Genomic DNA, 20,410 nt, shown 5'->3' on the forward strand with positions numbered 1-20,410 from the left:
CACACACACACACGCACACACACGCACATCTCCACACACCAGATGTGAACTTCCACAAGGACAGTTTAATATGTGCTCTCTGGCCACCACTTGTGCCGCGCGGCTTTGGCATACCAGACAATGGCCGACACCTCCATGTGTTCAAAAAAGGGGCGTCTGAAGTCAGATGACACATATGGCTCCTGTGTTGCTGTGTGATAAATTCAAATCTGTGCGTTCCTTTTATGTTCAACAAAGCAGGGTCATTTGATGGCGAACACATGCTCGTGCGCTGTAAGTGGAGTGCTGTACAACACTACAACATGTAGTAGTTAGAATGAAGATATATATTTTTTTCCTCTCTTTTTTTTTGCTCCTTTTATTCAAATCAGCACATATCCCCGGTGACCTGTTGTGATGTTTTCATTTGATGTTTTCCAGCGTGCTGAACGTTCACAGATGCAACAGTGCGGCAGAGACAAGACCTCACTGACTCTGGCTTCATTCACAGATCCCTCATATCAGCCACAGATTGACAGGCAGCGGAGGGGGCTGCAACCTTAAAACAAAACCAATTCTCTGTGTGCCTTGTCAAGGGTGGGAGATGACTGCAGATAGCGGCACAAAAGATCTGCCCTTCCTTTTCACAAGAAAAGAGAAGTTTTCGTTTCATTAACTCCAGACTAAAGCGTAATTATCTCCCTATAGACCTTAATCACCAACAGAAGGATAATAGAACAAAAACCAGTTTCTTCTTCAGTCATTAAAGTTTTTTTATGTTGTTGTTCTTTTTTTCCCTCCTCTGCACTTTAGATGAGTCCATCAAATAATGCAAAAGAATCACAGGGGCACAAGTGAAGTCTCACTTTCAAATACTGTCAGTTGCAGAGGGTGACAGATTTTGGCCATGAAATAGACTCGTTAGCCTGAGTGCGCCATCTTTGGCCTTTTCCTGTCTGGCTATTTGGCCTGTTGACCAGTGGATGACAAGGTAGAGGGCGGCGCAACCAGCAGAGCCGAAGTGGCTATATAATAACTATGACTGAAAATGCTTGAAATAAAATCAGGTTGAAGACCAAAACACCTCACTGGAGTTGTACATAATCTAAATGTCTAACATTGCTTGAAGGTGCTTGTGATACTATACCCCAAATGATAAATCCCTGGAGGATTGAACAGGAGGATCTCTATGGGGGGTAAAAAAAAAAAAAGAATGGAAAACTTTGCCTAGATTTAATTAGCTTATGAAAAATAATTGCCATTAGCAAATCTCGTCAAATGGGGTTGAGGCATTTTGCTGGGGAAAAAAAAGTCTTTTTTTTTTTTTTTTTTGACGATGAGGAGACAAAGCATTTTCAAACAGGAACTGGCGGGCCATCAGCCGTTTTAGTGCACTGACACTGAGGTCGAGTTAATTAGACTATTGTCATTTTAATCAGGACAGCTCGGCGGCCATCACTTCCTGAAAGAGCCAGTGGACTTTAAACGGCAGAGGGATTTGTGTGTGTGTCTGTGTGTGTGTGTGTGTGTGTGTGTCTGTGTGTGTGTATGTGCGTGTGTGAACTGTATATGTGTGTGTTGGGCCTGAGGTGTCACCCAGCTATGGGTTATGGAGTATGGTCTGGTTCTCTCACATGCTTAGAACATTAATGAGCTGGAGACACACCAAGGAAACAAAGGAGCCTGGAGGATCACCAGGGGAAACTACTCGCCTCTGCTCTACTCATGTCTCTGTTCATTTGAAAATAATTTAAATATCAAATATTTGAAATAATTTGCTTCTCCCTGGCTATCAGATTTTGAATAGGGAGTCTTTCATGTCTTCGTTATTATGTTCTTCACTGGCATTAGCATTTAAAACATAATTAATGTAACCATATTTTCTAGGTGCTTACCATTATGTTACAATAATGGTTTATTTTTGTCTGATTTACATATTTTATGAATACAATGGAAAAATCATGATAACAAACCAAAGAATGACAAACAATATATCAAATCTTTGCTGAATATCATTAATCTAAAGAGAGTTTTTAATCAAAACTGACAAAGGCCTGGATTTAACCTCAAGACGTGCGAGATGAAAATCACTTTACGCTTCCTCTAGTGAAAAAAAAAACAAAAAACACAAGGTAAAGATGGTACAGTGTCATTTGAGAGAAAAGGGAGCAGGAGCTGAGCACTGGAGGTGTCAGTGGAGCTCTGCCAATCAGCAGGGGTGATAAAGGGGCCAGCCCAATATTAACACCAAAACATCTTTGTAATTTTTCCCCTGGCCATAGTTCAGGTCATTTGCGGTCAAGGTGACAAAGGTAACCTGCAGACAAATGCTGGTGAACTTCCCCCTGTGACACCGCCGTCAGCCCGGGGGCAGGTCTGGCCAATGACATTTGCCAAGTGTCTGAGTACAAAGTTGACCACTGCAATATTTCATATTCACAGGCCTCAAGGGAAACGACATTAAGAAGGGTTGGAGCAAGCATGGCACATTTGACTCCATGCCACTTTTTTTTTTTTACTATGTCTGTTTATGATTATATTAATAGTTCCATAAGTTCATCATTTTTAACATTAGTCATTAATATTTCACAGGGAGTTAATATTAATCTGATCAGAAATTATCTTCCTTCAATAATTCAATATATACATTAATAATTCAATAAAAAGAATGTTCAGCACAGTTGAGGGGAAAAAAAAAACTGGAGACATTCAATAACTAAATGTGAGAAAATGAAGCTCACATTTACAGCAGCAAGTTCACTAAATACAGTAGCAGAAGAATCTAAAACACCAGCGCCCTGTGAGCAACTTCAACTGGAATGCAACTTGTTAGCATGGAAAGCTAACACACAGCACAATTCAATGATAATAATGAAAAAAACAACATAATATAAAATTATAGCAACCTTCTGGTTTCACCTTAAAGTGGTTAGTAATCCAGGCTTAAACACACCCACTAACCAGGGACCACAGGCCGTTGTCTCCACGTGTGCACATCTAGAGATAAAGAGGACATGCAGACGGTGAAGCCTCTGCACCATTAAAAGCCCCGCACTGCCCAAGTTCCTCCATAGGAGATTTACAGGGATTAGATGGTGAAATAAAGGCCTAATCTTTATTTGACAGGGAAGCCAATCTCTGGCTCACCGGTCAACCCCTTGCGGTAGGTGCCTCTCTCACAACTCACTTTCGCTGCTTCACACCTCGGGCTTATTTGAAACCACATTTAGGATGCATATTGTGCCTTGTATAAGGTCTCAATCCAATTATCATATTAAAAAAAAAAAGACAAAAAAGTGCAATTTTTTAAGTGAAGAGTGAGCAGAGGCTTAGTGCTAGAGACTTATTCCACAAATGATGTCCTATATTGGGTCACAGCCTTACCTGCATGTGAGTACATCTTGGTGGCTATTTCCTTTTATAATTTTCCTTTTTTCTGGGGGTCTAAGCTATGCCTGATTGAAAACCAATTTCCATGTGCAGTTTAATGACAGATGGAAAGAGATATTTCATGGAGATGTATAGTCGAGACTGATAAACTATTAATCACACTGCTGGACAATGACACCGGCTAAATTTAAACACAAAGTGAAAAAGCGTCAAGTAACAGCCTCCCTTATTCCGTAAATTATTCATTACCGGGGGCTGTTATTGCACGGCATATAGAATTAAAATTTTCAGATTTCACTTAATTAGAGTACGTGTTGATGCGGGCAACACATGTCACGGCTCGGACTGGCAATCTCACACTATGTTTAACCCTGTCAGACAGCGGCCAGGGCCTCTCCCTGCCCCCTCTGTCCCTCTTCCTCTCACCGTCCCTCTGTGTCTGTCCGCTCAGTGTTTGACCTACAGGCAAAATGAGGAGGAGAGAGAGTGAAGGGAGGAAGAGAGTGATGGACTTCATTATTTAGTGCAACCTATATTTTTAAAAATGTATAACTAAAAAACCCAAAAAGATCATGTGAAACATCTTTTTGCATTCTTACACATAAAGTTTCTGTTGGTGCCACTATTTTGCTTGTCTGTTTGGCTATGTTGGTTGATACATTCATGCTACGTATAAAGTGTTCACTTAACACATTCAAAAGAAGCCCGTTTCTGTGGCTTTGAATGGAAATTGCATTATTTTTGCGGAACTGACCTACCAGTCATCAGAAACCAGTTGCACAAGGTTTTCTGATCATGATTTCATGATTTCTGTTTTGGTTTTGTTTCTCCGAAGCCTAAGGATGCAATTACAGTATACTGCATATGTGACATAATAATATTCAAACACAGTAAGCTTTTTGTGTGGCAAAAGCTCTGCTTGGAGGCACTGTTGCTCTGTTGAACCTGATCCCAACGCTTAACGTGTGACAGATGCTAGATTATTTAAAGATATTCACTTCCTTAAAGGGGACCCATTATGCTCATTTCCAGCTTTATATTTTTATTCTGGGAATCAACTAGAGTATCTTTGCATGATTCACAGTTCAAAAAAAATCCCTTATTTATCTCGAACTTCCTGTTCTGCAGCCCCTCAGTTGAGCCTCTGACTGAAACAGGCAATATTAGCTTTTGCTTCCTTAAGAGGCCTCCTTAAAACCTCACCGTCTTCTGATTGGCTGAACATACTGGCTTGCCTGGTGAGCACCGCCTCATCCTCTTAACGGTGTTGAGCTAACCTTGCTGTCAACCTCATTGCTATATGACTGTACAGTAAACCTGCACCGTCAGTTATTTGCATGATGGAGTATATTAAAGGTCTATAATACTACTCAAGTGGAGCAGTTTGGGTGAATAAGCTAAGCTTGGAGCAGATGATTGTGACGAGCTGACGTCAGCTCGTCACTGAAGAAGGAAAAACCACAAGAAACACAGTGTACAGAGCAGTCTGACGCAGGGACCTTATATGCACTTACTTCATGATTTGAAACTTTGGCCACATTTCATATGGACGTCGGACATTGGAACATTATGTATAAGGCAGAAAGTAAAGAGAAGCAGAATAAGTCCGCCAACAAGCAGAAGGCTCTGGGTTTCTGCGTGAGTTTCCTCTGCGTGCTCTGGCTTCCTCCCACAACCCAAAGACATGCAGGTTCATTGGTGAGTCTAAATTGCCTGTAGGTGTGAGTGTAAGTGTGAATGGTTGTTTGTGTCTAGATGTCAACCCTGTGATGGACTGGCAACCTGTCCAGGGTTTACCCCGCCCTTGCCCAATGTCAGCTGGGACTGCCTGTGACCCGAAAAGGATAAGCGGTATGGCTAATGAATTAATGATTAATAGGTCCCCTTTAAACAAGCAGTTTTCTTCAGTAGCAAATTCTCCATGTTTGCTGTCTAGTCTCTCCTAAAATGTGATTGGTTGAAGAAGAAAAAACCTGTTGTTGTCTTTCAGGACATTTCTAAAAGGCTAAAACGTTCCATTTTCACAGCAGAAGCTCTGCTCTGCCAATAAAGGTGCAGTACCTTTTCAAAATTGCTGCACCTGAGCACCTTGCATTATCTTCACTTTGATGTTTGTGTAAAATAGGCAACTGCAAACAGGAAACAAACGTTTCTCAAGTTAAAAAAGATTAGGGATGGAAATTAATGTGTTGTCAATGTCAGAAACACTGGTAGTTCGTAACTTAGTTAGTTAATTAGTAAGGATCCAGTTGTGTGGTGGAAGGAGACAGCGCACCATAAGCAGATCTCTGTCAGGTGGAACATTACGTCTGCGATGCAACTATCTCAGTGGTGATGCTCTCAAATTTTCCCAAGAGATACAAAATAATACTAAATGTTAAAATCTCCCTCTCCAGCTCTTTCATCCCTTTTAATGACACGAGAGGTGGTTAGTCATGTTGAGGTATGTAAAGAAAAAGGACATTAAACTGATACTGAAGTATTATGTATAATAATGACATTTAACGTAACGCAGTAGATTTGTTTTTAAGAACTAACATACAAGATTTGTACAGTTACCAGATGTTATTTTCCTGTAACTGGCAGACAAAGGCCTTGTTTGTGTGCTCCATGTCCTCCACTCTGTGTTTCTCCCTCACTATCTCTCTCCCTCTCTCTTCCTTGTATCGTCCCCAGCTCGCAGCAACAAACAGAGTTGTATGCAAATACTAAAAGCCATAATGCATTATATTGTTTGGTGTTAACATTTGAATATTTAAATGATGCATTTTAGATCTAGATATTCCCATTTCAATTTCCATATACTGTACATGCTGAATGCAGAGTTAAGTTTGCCCATATAGAAGGTTGAAGACTTTGTGAGTGTATTTGTGTGTGTTTGACACACCATCATTTTCATGATTATGTACTTCCTGCATACATACTTGTTAACAATGTAAGTTGCCTGCCCTAATAAATGACAACTGTCTGTGGCCTATGTCAGTGCCACAGTGCTGGATGTGTGAATCACCCACGTACATGCCACTTAACCAAATTGGCAAGGCTGATAAGCCGTATTTACATAGCAGTGTTGCTGGGCGTGATTACTATCAGTAAAACTTCCCCCCACGCTTTAATGGAAAGTTGGGATATAACTTAGTGTAGGTTACAGCTGCCCTCAGGAAAATAGCTCAATTACACCCGTGAATATAAACACTCGTGTGGCTGTCAGAGTGGTAAACAGATGTGGGGTGACAGTCTGTAGTACGTGATCAGTCAAGCAGCTGTTGCTGCACCTTCATTTATTCACTTGTTCTGATGATGGATTCCAGTTTCTCCCCCCACAGCTCAACATGCAGCAGCACTATTTGCTTATGGGGCAGTGGCAAAAGGCAGATTAAGCTGCTGAGAATATCATTAACATGTTCCCTGTGTAAAGTTAACGCCTGCCACAATTTTACTGCTGCTGTCAAACACAACAATCAGTTTGCGTGAAGTGGACATCATGGATGGACATGGAGTGACTTTAATCCCTGTCTCTCTGTTCTGATGCAGGGCAGCACTGAAAACACTGCGCTACCAACTTCTGTTCAGACAACACAGCATTCAGAATGATGTCATATGATGTTATTTTGTCTTAGCAAACTGTGCATTTGTACTCACACAGTGTATTGAAAAGGACATCCCCTTTGGCTGTTGTATCATTGGGAGCCTACCTGTCACAAAGCTGATATGACGCTCTTTGAATGCAATGTGTACATGTGATCAGAGCTGCAGCAAGCGCCCCAGATGACAAAGTGACTAGGAGTGTCAAAGCAGCCTACAAACAGGCCTGTCCTCTTCCAGACAGGAAGCTGGGAGCAGCAGAGGCGCTGCCTTGTCTCATCTGCCAGCAGCGCTCGCTGCCTCCCCGCCTCATCACAGCAACCGCGTCTGATGGTGTGCACAACTCCATGCTGGACGGCTGTTTTGATTTCAGCCTGTGTGACACATCTGTTGCTTGTCATGTTGTGTTGTGCCTGTCTGCGAGTTGAGCACGACCGGGGCAAATGTGCTCCTCATCCCTCTGTCCGTGTTTACAGGGCTCGCACTTACAAACAGGCCGGCATGGTGCACGTCGTGTGGAAGGTCAGGAGGTCTTACGAGACACTACGTGCACCTGTGCAGCCGCTGTCACAAGCCATCAATCCTCATCTCCTGCTGCAATTGTGGGGTGTTCAGGCTGTCGACAGTGAGTGCTCTGTATTAAAAGATGCATTATCTTCTAATAAAGTCTGTATGAAATCCTCAGTAAAAGTCAGGAGTGACTGCAGTGTTGATTGTATATAATATAAGAGGAAAAAGGTATGGATCTCGGTCACTTTATCATCCTCTAAGAATTCCCCATCATTGTACTGTCTCCTGAAAATCAATTATTTCCCTCCCATGTCTAATTGAGATAATTTGCTACAGCTGTAAATCAAATCTCCATCAAAGGTGCATTCTTCACAATGTGCTCTTTATGGGCTTTTAAAGTACTTTGCAGGAGCATTTCACAGAACTACCAAAATCAAGGATATTCTATGCAAGACTCCCACTGTCAGCTTAAACACATGAGCGATGACGATGGCTAATTGGACCTATCCAATCCATCCATCTATGAAGTACACATGCTATATCAGCGAAAATCAAACGAGATGTAAGGCAAGCCCAGCACTAAACAGCCAGAAAGGTATTTATTAATGGGATGTTACAGTAGCTTAGAAGGAGTGTGCTTCATTTCTGTGTCCTTGTCTTTCCAATCAATATTCAAAAGTGCCTCGTAATTACACGTTAAGGATTCATTTACATGCAAAGTGCTAGTGTGGCCATAAATTGCAATGAAAAAGTTCTGTCTGTGAGATTTTTGCTTTTTTCTTTCTATCTCTTGTGATTATTTTTAGATGTTTTGGTTTTTAAACTATTTAATTTAAAATGAAACAAAAAAAAAGTAACTGCAAAATGAGAAAAATATGGTTTGTGTACTTGAACAATTTGTGTGAGTGTCAAGCCCGAGCCTGTTATGTAAATACAATCCCTCTTGAGAGGGTGGGGAAAAATCTGAGAGGGCTCATTTACATTGTCAAATGACACAACACTCACACTTTCCATTTACTATCAAACTGTTTTGCAGAAACACTAACGTGGAAACTATCAGCGCGTGTAGCTCCTCGCCACTGAGTCGATGTAACAATACTACTTTAAGACAAACTGAAATCGGGTTGGATGGTACACAACGTGATCGAACACCGTGACTTCCATTTTGACCGGCCTCGTCAGACCACAAGAGAAACACGTAGGCGCTCTGGCACGGCAGGGAGGCACAACGCTGCTATGGGGCTCTAATATATTCAAAGAGGGATCATTTACTTAAGGCTTGCATCCAAGGATCAGTCTGGCCTTCATTAGCCTCAATCTGACACGGATGTGAACAACATGTTGGCTTGCCACATGAACACTGCCCCTCCTCCCTCCCTCTCCGTACCCCAAACACTCTACTCCCCTGCTTTTTCTGAGACCTGCACAACAAATTCCTCTGGAAATATATCACAGGTTGTTAGCATTCCAGAGAGAATTTTACATGGGTGTACACTCAGGCCTTAATTAGAGACACTATTTGATCATTCAGCAGCTGGGCTTTATTAAAAATACGGGTTCACATCACCCTACAGTCACCCCCAGCTCAGTGTGAAAGAGCTCACAGAGGCTGAAGAATCTATGAAACAAGAATATGAATATTCATCATCTGATGCGTAGGGACCCTGTACAGGAAATCTACGCCCCAGCAAGGCTTTTTTTTTTTCTTGTTGTTGGGTTTTTCTTATTTGTTTCATTTATTTTAAAAAGCTGACCTGAGAAATCACTTCAGTATGAAGTCTGTCTAAAATCACTATGTAGAGTTTTAATGTCCCATGATGGTCTAAATGTTCTTTTTCTACCCTAACACTGTAAAAAAAAAGAAAAAAAAAAAAAAAAAGGTTATGTTTTAAATAAGGTATATTTAACATATATTCAAATAATAAATATAACAACAAACATAAAACACACCATTATGAACCTTTACAGAGGCCCACTGAAAGCCTCAACCTAAATGTCAGCACAGAACCTGAGCTACATCGACCTGAAAAAGAAGCGAAGAGATGTAAACTACATCTGACCAAGGTCGACAGGGACTATAAAACAAACACCGGGTTTAAGGTGAAGTCTTCCCTGCATGAAGGTTAGCCATGTTTTGTGTTTACACTACACTGCAGGCTTTGAAATTGTTTTGCAGTGTGGAGTCTGCCCAGGGTCATTGTTTGTTTTTGACGTGTTTATACACCACACAAGGAGTAATGACTTCTAGGATAGTCGGGGGGGGGAGAGACGCAGACGCGATCCAGCACACTATCTGCAATTTTTCTTTACTTTTCAGGTTCACTGTCAACTCTCAACGGCCGACAGTGAGAGGCAGCGCCACTGTCGCCATGTTCAGCATCATTCAAAGTGATTTAAATATGCAACTGCATCCGGAAACCAGAAAATCGGTTACTATGCAAAACCTTGCTTATCGTTTCGTGGCATTCAAACTTTTAAAATAATTTCCATATAATGGCCTTCTTTGAAAAGACATTACAAACCAGTTTGTCCAAATGTTAGAAAATAATGATGAGTGTTTTAGACAAAGCTAATACACAAGTTGTGTGTCTGTGTTAACTGACGCGCACTGCTGTCTACTGACATGCATGAGAAACACTTACTTTGATCTGTGGCTCCACAGGATGTCACCACTGGAGTCTCCCGGCTGGACCGGCGAGCAGCAGATAGAAGGGGAGGAGAGAAGAAGAGGAGAGGTGGTAGGAAGGAAGGAAAGTCAGGGGGTGGAGGCAAAAGAAAGGAAAAATAAGAGACACAGTGGAAATTATTTAAAACATGAATGTGAGTAACAAAAAGCAAATACATACACCTTTTTCCACTATCACCTTTGTCATCCCCCCACACAAAGACACGCACACACACCACACACACACATCCTTACTTTAAATATCTGTGAATATAGACTTAGCGCCTCAAACAGAACTGATTAAACAAATAATGACACATTCCAAAAACTACAAATTAATTTGAGCATTGCTCTAATTGAATTTAAACACTGCTCCTCCCTAACCTTAGATCAGGCACTTTTTAATTACTGGCTTCTGAAGACTGAATCCCTACAGTGTTGATGGAAAAATAAAAATAGGGTAAGCTTTACTGCACACTCTGAATGTTTTTATCCAATATAAATGAAACTCCACCCGAGTGAACAGCCGGGCTTTTCTGAAATGGCTTGTTCGGGGTATTAAACTGCCCTTTTCAGATCACCACACATTAGCACTCGCAGCTGAGCTCTGTCATTCAGTCCCGCTGCCCCGTGCCCCCTCGCCTGAACTCCTTCCCTCCGTTTGCACACACAGAGGGAAGAAACGGCAAAATGTGTTTCCTGAAAAGGAGGAGAGGTGGAAAAAGCCCATCCTGCCCCGCGAATCACCGCCGCCCCACCAGAGCTGCCGCCACTGGCCTTTCTGCAGAGGCAGCAAAAGTTCCCCGAGAGGGGAGCGTCTGCCAACTCAAACAGGGCTCATTCTCCTCTCTGTGGGCCGCCAGCCGCCCATGTGGGCCTGCGCTGGGCTTCCTGAGGGCTCGCTGCAGCTGGAGCACTTTGAATAAAGGTAACAGCAATGTCACAGCTACTGTAAACTTGCTGGGCTGCTCCTGTCAGCAGGACGTTCCCAATCAAAGCAGAAACAACCCCACCTAAAACACAACGCATTGTTTTTTTTCCACAAGCCCCAAGTCCAAACTTCCCACGAATCACAAAGAGAGCACACAGGCGAGAGGGCAACCACTGTTCCCTGATCTTGCCAAACAAAATGCCAAGAGACCGGGAGTGACATTCAGCTCTGGGGTTTAAAAATACGAGCAATTTGAAAATGATTAGAGTCTTATTTTATTGTTGAGCGCCTGACACAAGAGAGGAAACCAGAACAATCAAGCCGACTGACTTTTTTTTTCTGCTGAATTTAGAAACACTAATTAGTTTTGCTCTCGTAAAGCCAACCTGAAAACGACCAATTATAAAGTGAAAATGAGATGTGCAGAGGAAACAAGAGCTTGTCATTTCCACACTTCAAGTCCCATATGCACAACTTTACTGTGATGACTTTTGCACACAGCCGAGATGATTGGCATGCCGCCTACTAAACTTGGTGTCACGTACACACTCTGACCAGTTAATGGCACTTTACATCAAATAGCCTTTTGCTTAGTTAGAAGGAAGCTATTACAGATCTGTATGACCACATCAAACCCAGGCTGAGCAGCTTGGGCATGCAGATGTCCGAGGCACCAGGCTGGGGAGAGGATACAGCCCACCAGGCTGACCACAGCACCAGCTGGTTTCAGCTATAGACCTACCAGGGCCAAACTCTTACCCCCTCACAGGTGCCTTGTTCCTATGGATTTCATCTTTAAAGGGTACTGAAATAATTCCTCTGTATGTGTTATTGTTTCATACTAGTAGCGGGTTAGTATGAACCTTCATGTATTTACGTTTCGCACACATGCAGCATATTTCACCTTAGTCATTAGAAATTAACATAAAACCAGTGGAAATTATCTGCAGGAATTTCACTGCTATTCCCCAAGCAAACAGTGGCAAGTGTTTCATCACTGTCGGGCTGAAGACGGATGGGCTGTCAGTGCCTTCCCCTGACCAAGATCCAGCTCCTGGGCTGGGAAGTGGCTAAAAAAGGCCAGGCCTACGCTTTCCAGGCCCGTGCCTTTTACTGGGAGTAATTCTCAGATGCCAGGTCGCTGCCAACGTCCTTGCAGCCAATGGCAGAGAGGCCAGTAAGTTCACATTAACTGCAGAGTGTAACTGCGCTGAACATCTGCTCATGAATGAGAGCGCTGCCCACTAACTCAGCGAGTTGAGGCCCACTGATGAAAAATTCAACGTTCTCCTCGCTGGCACGCTTGTTCTGCACTATTCTCCTGAGCCCCCAGAATTATATTAAGAGAATTTCAGCACGGCCTGGTGTATCTGAGAGAACAGCTGGCGCCGAAAAGAGATCTGCCGCTCAGCGAGAGCTCAGGGACTTCACACAAGATCTGCCTTCTCCTACACCATTTGTCCTTGAAGGAAAAAAAAAATATTAGTGTTAAGCACCCAGGTAATAATAAGAAAGCAGAGGCTACATTTAGCTGATTACACCACCCATGTGTGCTACAGCGGACAGAGCATAACCAGTGAGGACATGAATCGATATGGACTGGAGAGAGAGGATAGAGGGGCAATTGTGACAATAAGTAGCTCCCTCAGGAGACTCATTCACTACACCTCTCCTTTGTTTGGCTTCTTTAGCTCATTAGGTTGTTAACTAGGAAGGATCTGCCCCCAACCCCACAATATGGAATCAGTCTAATCAGAAACAGACGCAGTCTGTTCAGGGGGCGACTACATCAAAGACTTTGGAAAGTATGAAGGCAGTCCCACAATCCTGTGCTTCAATTGCTGCAATTATGTGCCTCATAAGTTTATGAAATCACTGCAGAGGCAACATGGACAAAACATATTATTGACTATTAGCCAAGGAAAGATGCAATCAGAACATCATAACTAAAAGTATACAGTGACATGAACTAACAGTCTTTCCTCCGAACATGATGAAATTGTTTCTCAGTTTAAAAATGTTAAAGTTTAAGGAAGTGATGACTCCAGGCAAACACTAAGAATAAAAGATTACCACACTCAGTAATTTCACTTCTGTCTTTCTGTGAAATACAGTTAACAGATTTCTAAATGTCAGCACACAACCCAACCTGAGTGACTTTATGAAACTTTTATCTCGTTGTTTGTTTGATCTTAATCTCGGTTTCACAGTTTCTGACTTTTTCGCCAAAATTAGACTGAATTTACTGAAGAACACCGCCTTTATCTAAGCTCCTGTGCTCCACATGTGGAGACAAGCAGCAGTGAATGAATGGTTTTTTGGCCTTTTATACAAAACACTGAATTATGTGGAAATCATGGCAACAGCCCAAAAAGGGATCTGTGAATATGATATTGCCACTGAAAACTGAGAGGATGTCTGGAGAGTAGCTCATTTAGCCGCTGACAAATGACAGCACTTTGTCTTCCTGACAAGATCCCTCCTTCATCAAATGTCCAACTTCACATGGAAATAGGAAATCACACATTATCACACTGACAAACAATTACAACCGTGTCATTAGCAGCAACCCTGGGCATGAAACCATTAACAAAACACAATGTTGCACACCACGCTAGCCATCAGAAGAAACACAGGATGTAGATGAAAAGGCACTGATAAATCAATCATGACACAAACAACCTGATGCTTATAGTTTGGGAAGGATCTAAATGTTGGGAATGAGGGGTGATAACGGTCCTTTGTTCCAACTAAATATATCACATAGTAATCTCTGGCAATCAAAAGTTTCTCATCTCTGAATAAAGATTTATGTCTGCATCGATGGCAGAGCGGCGCTGGCCTCATATTAAAAGTCAACACTTTAGAGGAGTTTCTCTCCAAGTGACTTAATCAGATACGGAGCATTAGTATCTTTTTTAATACATCTGCCAGTGTCAGGCGGCAAATGAAAAAAGCTAGCCTCTGTAAATATGACTGCTTACTTCTAACACAAACATTGTTGACACCTAATGTAATTTCAGCGGGACATCCAAGTGAAAGCGCACCAGGGTAATATAATGCTCTTAATGAGAATTCCTTCCAGCTTGAGACCTTGGCGAGATAGCCATAATGCATGGCTTCTCTTTTTAATAAAATAATTGTTACAGTTATTAAAGATGAATCTCATCACAGTCGAGATGACAAAATAATTCATTACCAAAACCACGGCTTTAAATAGCTGCAAATTATGAAGCCCTGCCCCCACCCCTCCTCCCCCCACCCCTCTGAAAATACACTTCCAGATAAATGGGTTCGTTATTTCATATAAATATTAGATATATGCTGCCCTTGAAAGGAGGGAATTATTGCAACTGTCCATTAAGACGTTTGTAGACACACAATGCACCATGTAAGCCAACGATACAACAACAACTCTGCAATACTATAATTAATTTGATCCTATATCATTATATCACGACCCTTATTCTACCTTTAACTGATACAACTGTGGCTAAATCTTTTATTCTGTTTTCTCTGGATGGTTCAGATGGATAATTTACCTGTAGTGGCATTTTCAACTATTGCTACCGTTTACTGCTACTACTATCATAACAATTTTTTTTCTTTTAGGTATAAAATCATTACACCATATATGTACCTATCAATATTGTTATTATCTCCACTTACATACCATATATATCATGATTACTGTACTTGCTCAGGTATATCTAGCACATACTACAAATATTATACCATGTTAAGGCTTAAACTTCCTGTTTTTTGTGTTTTAATTGTTATTTAGGCTATAAAGTGGCACACATTATGGATTAATTACCCATCACAAACTATCAGATCTGAAAGCTGTGTCTTATTTTGCACATAGTCGTCTGACGAACAATTCAAATTGATTATCTACAGTAGCTAATCGATTCACCTATACCATATGGTAATAAAATGAGACTGATTTGCTACTGCCGACGTGATGTTGCTCATATTCCAGTTTGTCTTTTTTTGGGAAACCTGTGGGCGTTCCTCCTCGCAGCACCTCCATGTGTGTGCAACAGAGAAAGCGCTGAAACATATGTTTGCGCAAACTTCCACCAATCTCCCCGCCCCTTCCCGTTCACAGCTCTCTTCTGGCTTTATTTATGTATTCAAAAGAGATAATTTACAGTGATGGCATGGAAACTTCCCAGCATGCCTTTTAACCTGTCGTTTTTCACTCTCTCCGCAGCAGGATGTCCAGAGGAAATGCTTTATTAAGATCCTGCCGACATGAAGAGCTGCTGTGACTTACTGGTGCATTACTGTCTAAAAGGCAAAGTTATTTAGACCAATAAAAGGCTAATATATTGTTGGAGTGGAATTACACAGAAGTTATCTCTGCCTTAATAACATCACCGCAACCCCTGATGTTGTTTAGATCAATAAAGCCCATTAAAGTACAGACCTCAAGCACAGATAAGGCTGCATCACCAGAGCAAAAATACTGCTGGCTGGCATCTGAGAGAGCAGAGGTCTTTCTCTGGCAAACAAAAAGTGGCCAAAATGAGAAAAACACTTCAAACTCAATACCATAAAAACTTCAAATCTAATGAAGTCCACTGTCTGCCTTATGGAGCCTTCTGGGCTTTTGGCAAAGCAGATAAACAAGTGGAACGATGCTAATGGATGGTAGATATTGGTCAGATGAAGCAAGGAAAAAATGAACCTGTGCTACCAGCCCTCAGCTTTAAACTGTTTCTTCTTTCAACACTTCCAACTAAAACCTCTGTGAATTCCAACCATAAAAAGCCCCTCTGGACATTTGTCTTCATCTTCGTCCACTGTTACATAAGAAACTGTGCCTTTTTTCATTATGATAATCTGGTGTCATGATGTCAGTTACTGACTCTGAGATGTTTAACTGGGGGAAAAAAGAAAAATATACAAATGAGTGAAAGTAAACTACTAAACCAGAAAAAAACAGTCACACACAGTGGTAATGTCACCACACTAAAAAAATCCTAGTGTTGTGAATGTGGTTTCCCATCATGCTGTGCTCATTCTTTGCAGTGTCCAGCAGGTGATGCACTAAATCATCTGTGCAGCAACTGTCCATCAGCCCCCTGAGGTGCGATGACCACAGCCTGGCCACTCCCTCGAGGCTCCACCCTCCCACGTTACGATGACGACACATAAAGAGGAGAGAGTGTGTGTGTGTGTGTGTGTGTGTGTGTGTGTGTGTGGGTGTGTGTGTGTGTGTGCGTGCGTGTGTGTGTGTGCGTGTGTGAACATTCGCATTTGGGAGTGCAGACAGCATTCACGTGCACTTGTAAATTGCAGCACACAGAGACACCACAGTTCTCCACAGGAAACCACAGTTTTGACGATATCTAAGCAAGCGAAATGACAAACAAGATTTTTTTTTTTTTTCAAGAACAACGTGTCCCCTATGTTTTATACACTGTCAATAGGAAGTTTACAGACACCAAGCTACACAGGTGGGGGAACTACACTCAGATCAGAAACACTGTTAAAAAAAAAAAAAAGAAAAAAGAAAAGAAAAAGAAAAGCAAAACAGAAAAAAGTGTCAGACCTTTCAAAGGGTTTGTGGCGCTTTTTTGCACCCTCTCACCTAAGTGTGTATTTCAGCAGACCACTGTGGACACATGCTGTAACTTTAGCAATGGAGAACAGCACAAAGAGCCTCCCACAAATGCTGCCATCCCTTTATTCTTTCTCTTCTTTAATGTTTGTGTTATGCTTCGCCACTCTTGCTGTCATCATCTAGCAGCTGTAGTCACTGTAACAAATTACTGATATCACCAACCAGGACATTTCATCAGCCAACAGGAGATTGTTATTACACTAACTTTACCCTGTTACAGTAAATGATAGCTCCACTTTTTACATAAAATAACATTTAAGGAGTTACAGCTTCTCTTTTTTATGAAGCATGACTGCATCCATGTTCATTTTCAGATGTATAGTTTTTCAGCACCAGAGGCAGATTATCAGTGTGACATTTATAATAATAAAAAAACTGCTGAATTTAAAACCAAGCCAGGAATAATGCATGGGAGAGATGTTTAAGAGAATAAAAATAAGTATTCGTCAAACACAACATCTGAGTATGAGACCTTCAAAGGCCTTAGAAAGCTGTAGCCGTGAATGCAGAGACAGGAGAGAAGATTCCCGTGTGTGTCGAAACACACACATACACAGGCCATGGTAATGATTGTGAGCAATATCTCTGCAAAATGATCAACCCTGACAATGTAATATGACCCAACAATAAATACACTGTAGACAAAAAAAAGAGAAAAGAAAGAGGAGGAATAAAAAGCACACAAGAGAGAGGGACAATCTTCTAGCAGCTCCAAGTGAAAGCATAAATAAAGTGTGGCACATCTTTTACCTTCTTCAATTATCTGCCTTTTGACATGCAAGCTGAGCACAGTGTAATTAACATCTCAGGAGATAATGGGGTCGCTACTCACTGATCAATCTCACACATATATTATCTGCCTTTTACCAATCCAACCTCCTGTTATTGTAGGAAGAAGAAAAAAAAATACCGCAACAGATTTCTTTTTTTGGGTGGGGGCATTTAATAAAACTCTGGTAATAGGCCTAATGACTCATCCAATTGAGCTCATCTTCCAAAACATCAATTAGACTAAGACCCAGCTTACACTCACAGAGAGCATTGTCTATGATGGTAAATAACAAATCTTTCCCGATTCATGCGAGATGTAACCGTGTTGTCATTATCAATTACTGACTGTATGTTCTTTAAGACTGTTGCCTCAGTGCCTTTAGCAGTAACAGGTGTTGGAGCCGGAGTCTCTGACCTGGTAAAAAAAATATTTCACAATACAACCTGGACTTTATTTGACTTCTCAGCTTTGGCTAAATTCACTTGTTTTTGAAAGTGATTAGTTCGGCTTTTGAATGGAAAAAAGCTTTGAGCTACATACTTAACTTGTTACAACTGAAGATGTGTCTCTTTCAACTAATATAAATATTACAGATGCACTCAAATCTTTTTCCAGCTCAAAATACAAATACTATTCATACTGATTATAAGAGCATAAGAATTTAATGTAAAACTGAAAAATATTTCTAATCAAATCATTGGTCTAAAGTTTTATATACAAGAGATCCTGTGTGACGATGATGATGTGTTCTACTGGAAATGCACTCAACCCATTCATGAAACCTCTGTTACAGATATCCCTTGACTGTCACCACTTACAGAAACTCAAGTCTGCAACTATAGTAAACACATACACAATAATATACAGAATTGCATTACACTTTTTGACTAGTTAATCTCTATAGAAAAATAATTAAAATGCCCTACAAGTACAATTGGTGTTCTCACCATTAAAGTTACTGACAATATTTACAAAACTAATGGTGATAAGTGACAGAAACCAAAGACCAACACACTGTTTGCCCCTCAGGTTATTTACCAGAATAACTTTGAGCAAACTTACAGATCAGCTCTGTGATTTATGTCACTGTGGTTATGCGTTCCTCCTTCCCCAGCGTCTTATTTCTCCCTCTTCTAAAGCTAAGTTCTCAGACCCGGTGGCACACAATGGTGGCCACACAGGCCACAGGTATGGCCCCCAGATTAACATACAGTAGATAGGACCCTGAAAGCACTGATATGATCAATGACTGAATACACACAAGTAGAACAGGCTCACTTCCTCTTTAAGGGACTGAGCTGACAAAAGTGTGTAATAGCTGCGTCCCTGTAATGACAACTGCTGCTTAAATTGCATCACTCACAAATCTAGTACCTCATCTATTAGAATGTGGTGTTAAACCTCAAGGCTGAGCGTAGCACTTGCTATCATTTGCTAATGCTACTAGCCTGCTACGCCTGACATTTAAGCCCCACAGAAATTCCCCATTATTGTTGTATTTATCACTCTGTCATTCAAAATTAAGAGTTTAATGTAAAGGAAGTAGTAGGCTTTTATTGTGAAAAAACTCATACAGTGTTAACTATGCAAGCAGAGCCAGCTAGTGTTATTAAAACTTGACTCAATTAAAAGGTAGTCAAAAAATAGATGTTTGAAATAATATTCAAAGACAATACAGGTGCCATCTTAACAATAACTGTCAAATTAAATAGACATTTAAAAAAAAAAGAAAAAAGTTCTCCCATCCCCCACTCTACCTAACAAATTTGTAGTGAAAACACAGCTGGTTTTCTTCTTGACTAAACAGATACCATCTAATCCAGGAGAAACTGTGTACACTGTCTCTGAAGGTCACAAGCTTTGAAAAAGACATGAAAATACATTGGGGCAAAAAAGAAGTGAATATAAGACAATAACTGCTGTTGCCGCTGTGGGGAGTGTTATAAGCTGCACTTTGAGTGTATGATTAACTCAACGCTGCCCGGACACGTGGGGGCTGTTTTACAATTTAGGCTTTAACAGATGTGCTTTTTATGTGGCAGGTTCTCCAGAGTTTAGATGCCGCTGTCCACATAGATGAGGCCGTAAGGCAGGTCATAAAACCTGCCTTTGAAACTTTGGGTGGATTAATGCTGACATGACAGCCAGTGAGCAGAGATCAGAACGGCTCACCTTTTCAGCGCACTCACATGCTTAGCGCTCGATATCTCTCCAGATGAAAGAAAAGCCGGGGATGGCAGGAGTTGGCCAGGTAAAAAATCTTGTGCCTGCTACATGTTCAGTTTCATCTCACTAATAAAGTCCAAATTTTTCTGGACATTTCCTCTTGGGTGGTAAGAAATAATGCTGCACACGCTTGCATCTTCAAAATGAGTAGTTTATCGTCACGTGAATATGGCATTGTAGGGTGACGACAAAGGTAATTGTACTGCAACCAGCGTACGGTGTAATTATTGGGATTTACACACCTTCAACTCCCCCCTAATCCCTGCTTTACAAGGTGGAATTCCTGGCAGGTTACACACACTCTCTCTTTGGGACTGTCTTAAAACACACACACTTTTCTCACACGCACATCATCTCTCATTGTCTCTACTTCAAACATAGATCTATGTATGCACACGCACACTGTTTCCTTTTTATGTAACACCTAAAGACAAATCTTTATCACACAATGCAATGTTAATGCTTCACACTCCTTTCTGGTACCACCTCCTGGGCCAGGCAGGAAGGCATGCTGAGCGAGCACTCTGCTGCCTGTGTCCAGACCTGGCCTCTTACACAATACAGGCTGCCTGGCGCTGTAGCAGGCCGGCCCCTCCTCCCCAATAACCCACTTCCCATTCTTGATCAAACCTGGGGATTGTAGTGTGAGGGTGGAGATGAGAAAGATGGGAGGAGGTGTGTGTGTGTGTGTGTGTGTGTGTGTGTGTGTCTGTGTGTGTG

At 41.4% G+C, this 20,410-nt stretch overlaps 1 protein-coding gene across 9 annotated transcripts in view; it reads right to left on the reverse strand.

The window, feature by feature from the left end:
• The window catches only part of foxp1b (forkhead box P1b), a 150,899-nt gene that overhangs the window by 107,082 nt on the left and 23,407 nt on the right, over window positions 1-20,410 (reverse strand). For all 9 annotated transcript variants that reach the window (XM_087178901.1, XM_087178899.1, XM_087178908.1 and 6 more), the window contains one exon: window positions 10,107-10,150. The gene's annotated coding sequence lies outside the window, so the exon portion shown is untranslated. The remainder of the gene's footprint in view (window positions 1-10,106; window positions 10,151-20,410) is intronic.

This window comes from Seriola lalandi, unplaced genomic scaffold (genome assembly GCF_002814215.2).
Source record: "Seriola lalandi dorsalis isolate HSWRI2012SDOR001 ecotype SW California unplaced genomic scaffold, Sedor1 jcf7180002054748, whole genome shotgun sequence".
NCBI classification, from domain to species: Eukaryota; Metazoa; Chordata; class Actinopteri; order Carangiformes; family Carangidae; genus Seriola; species Seriola lalandi.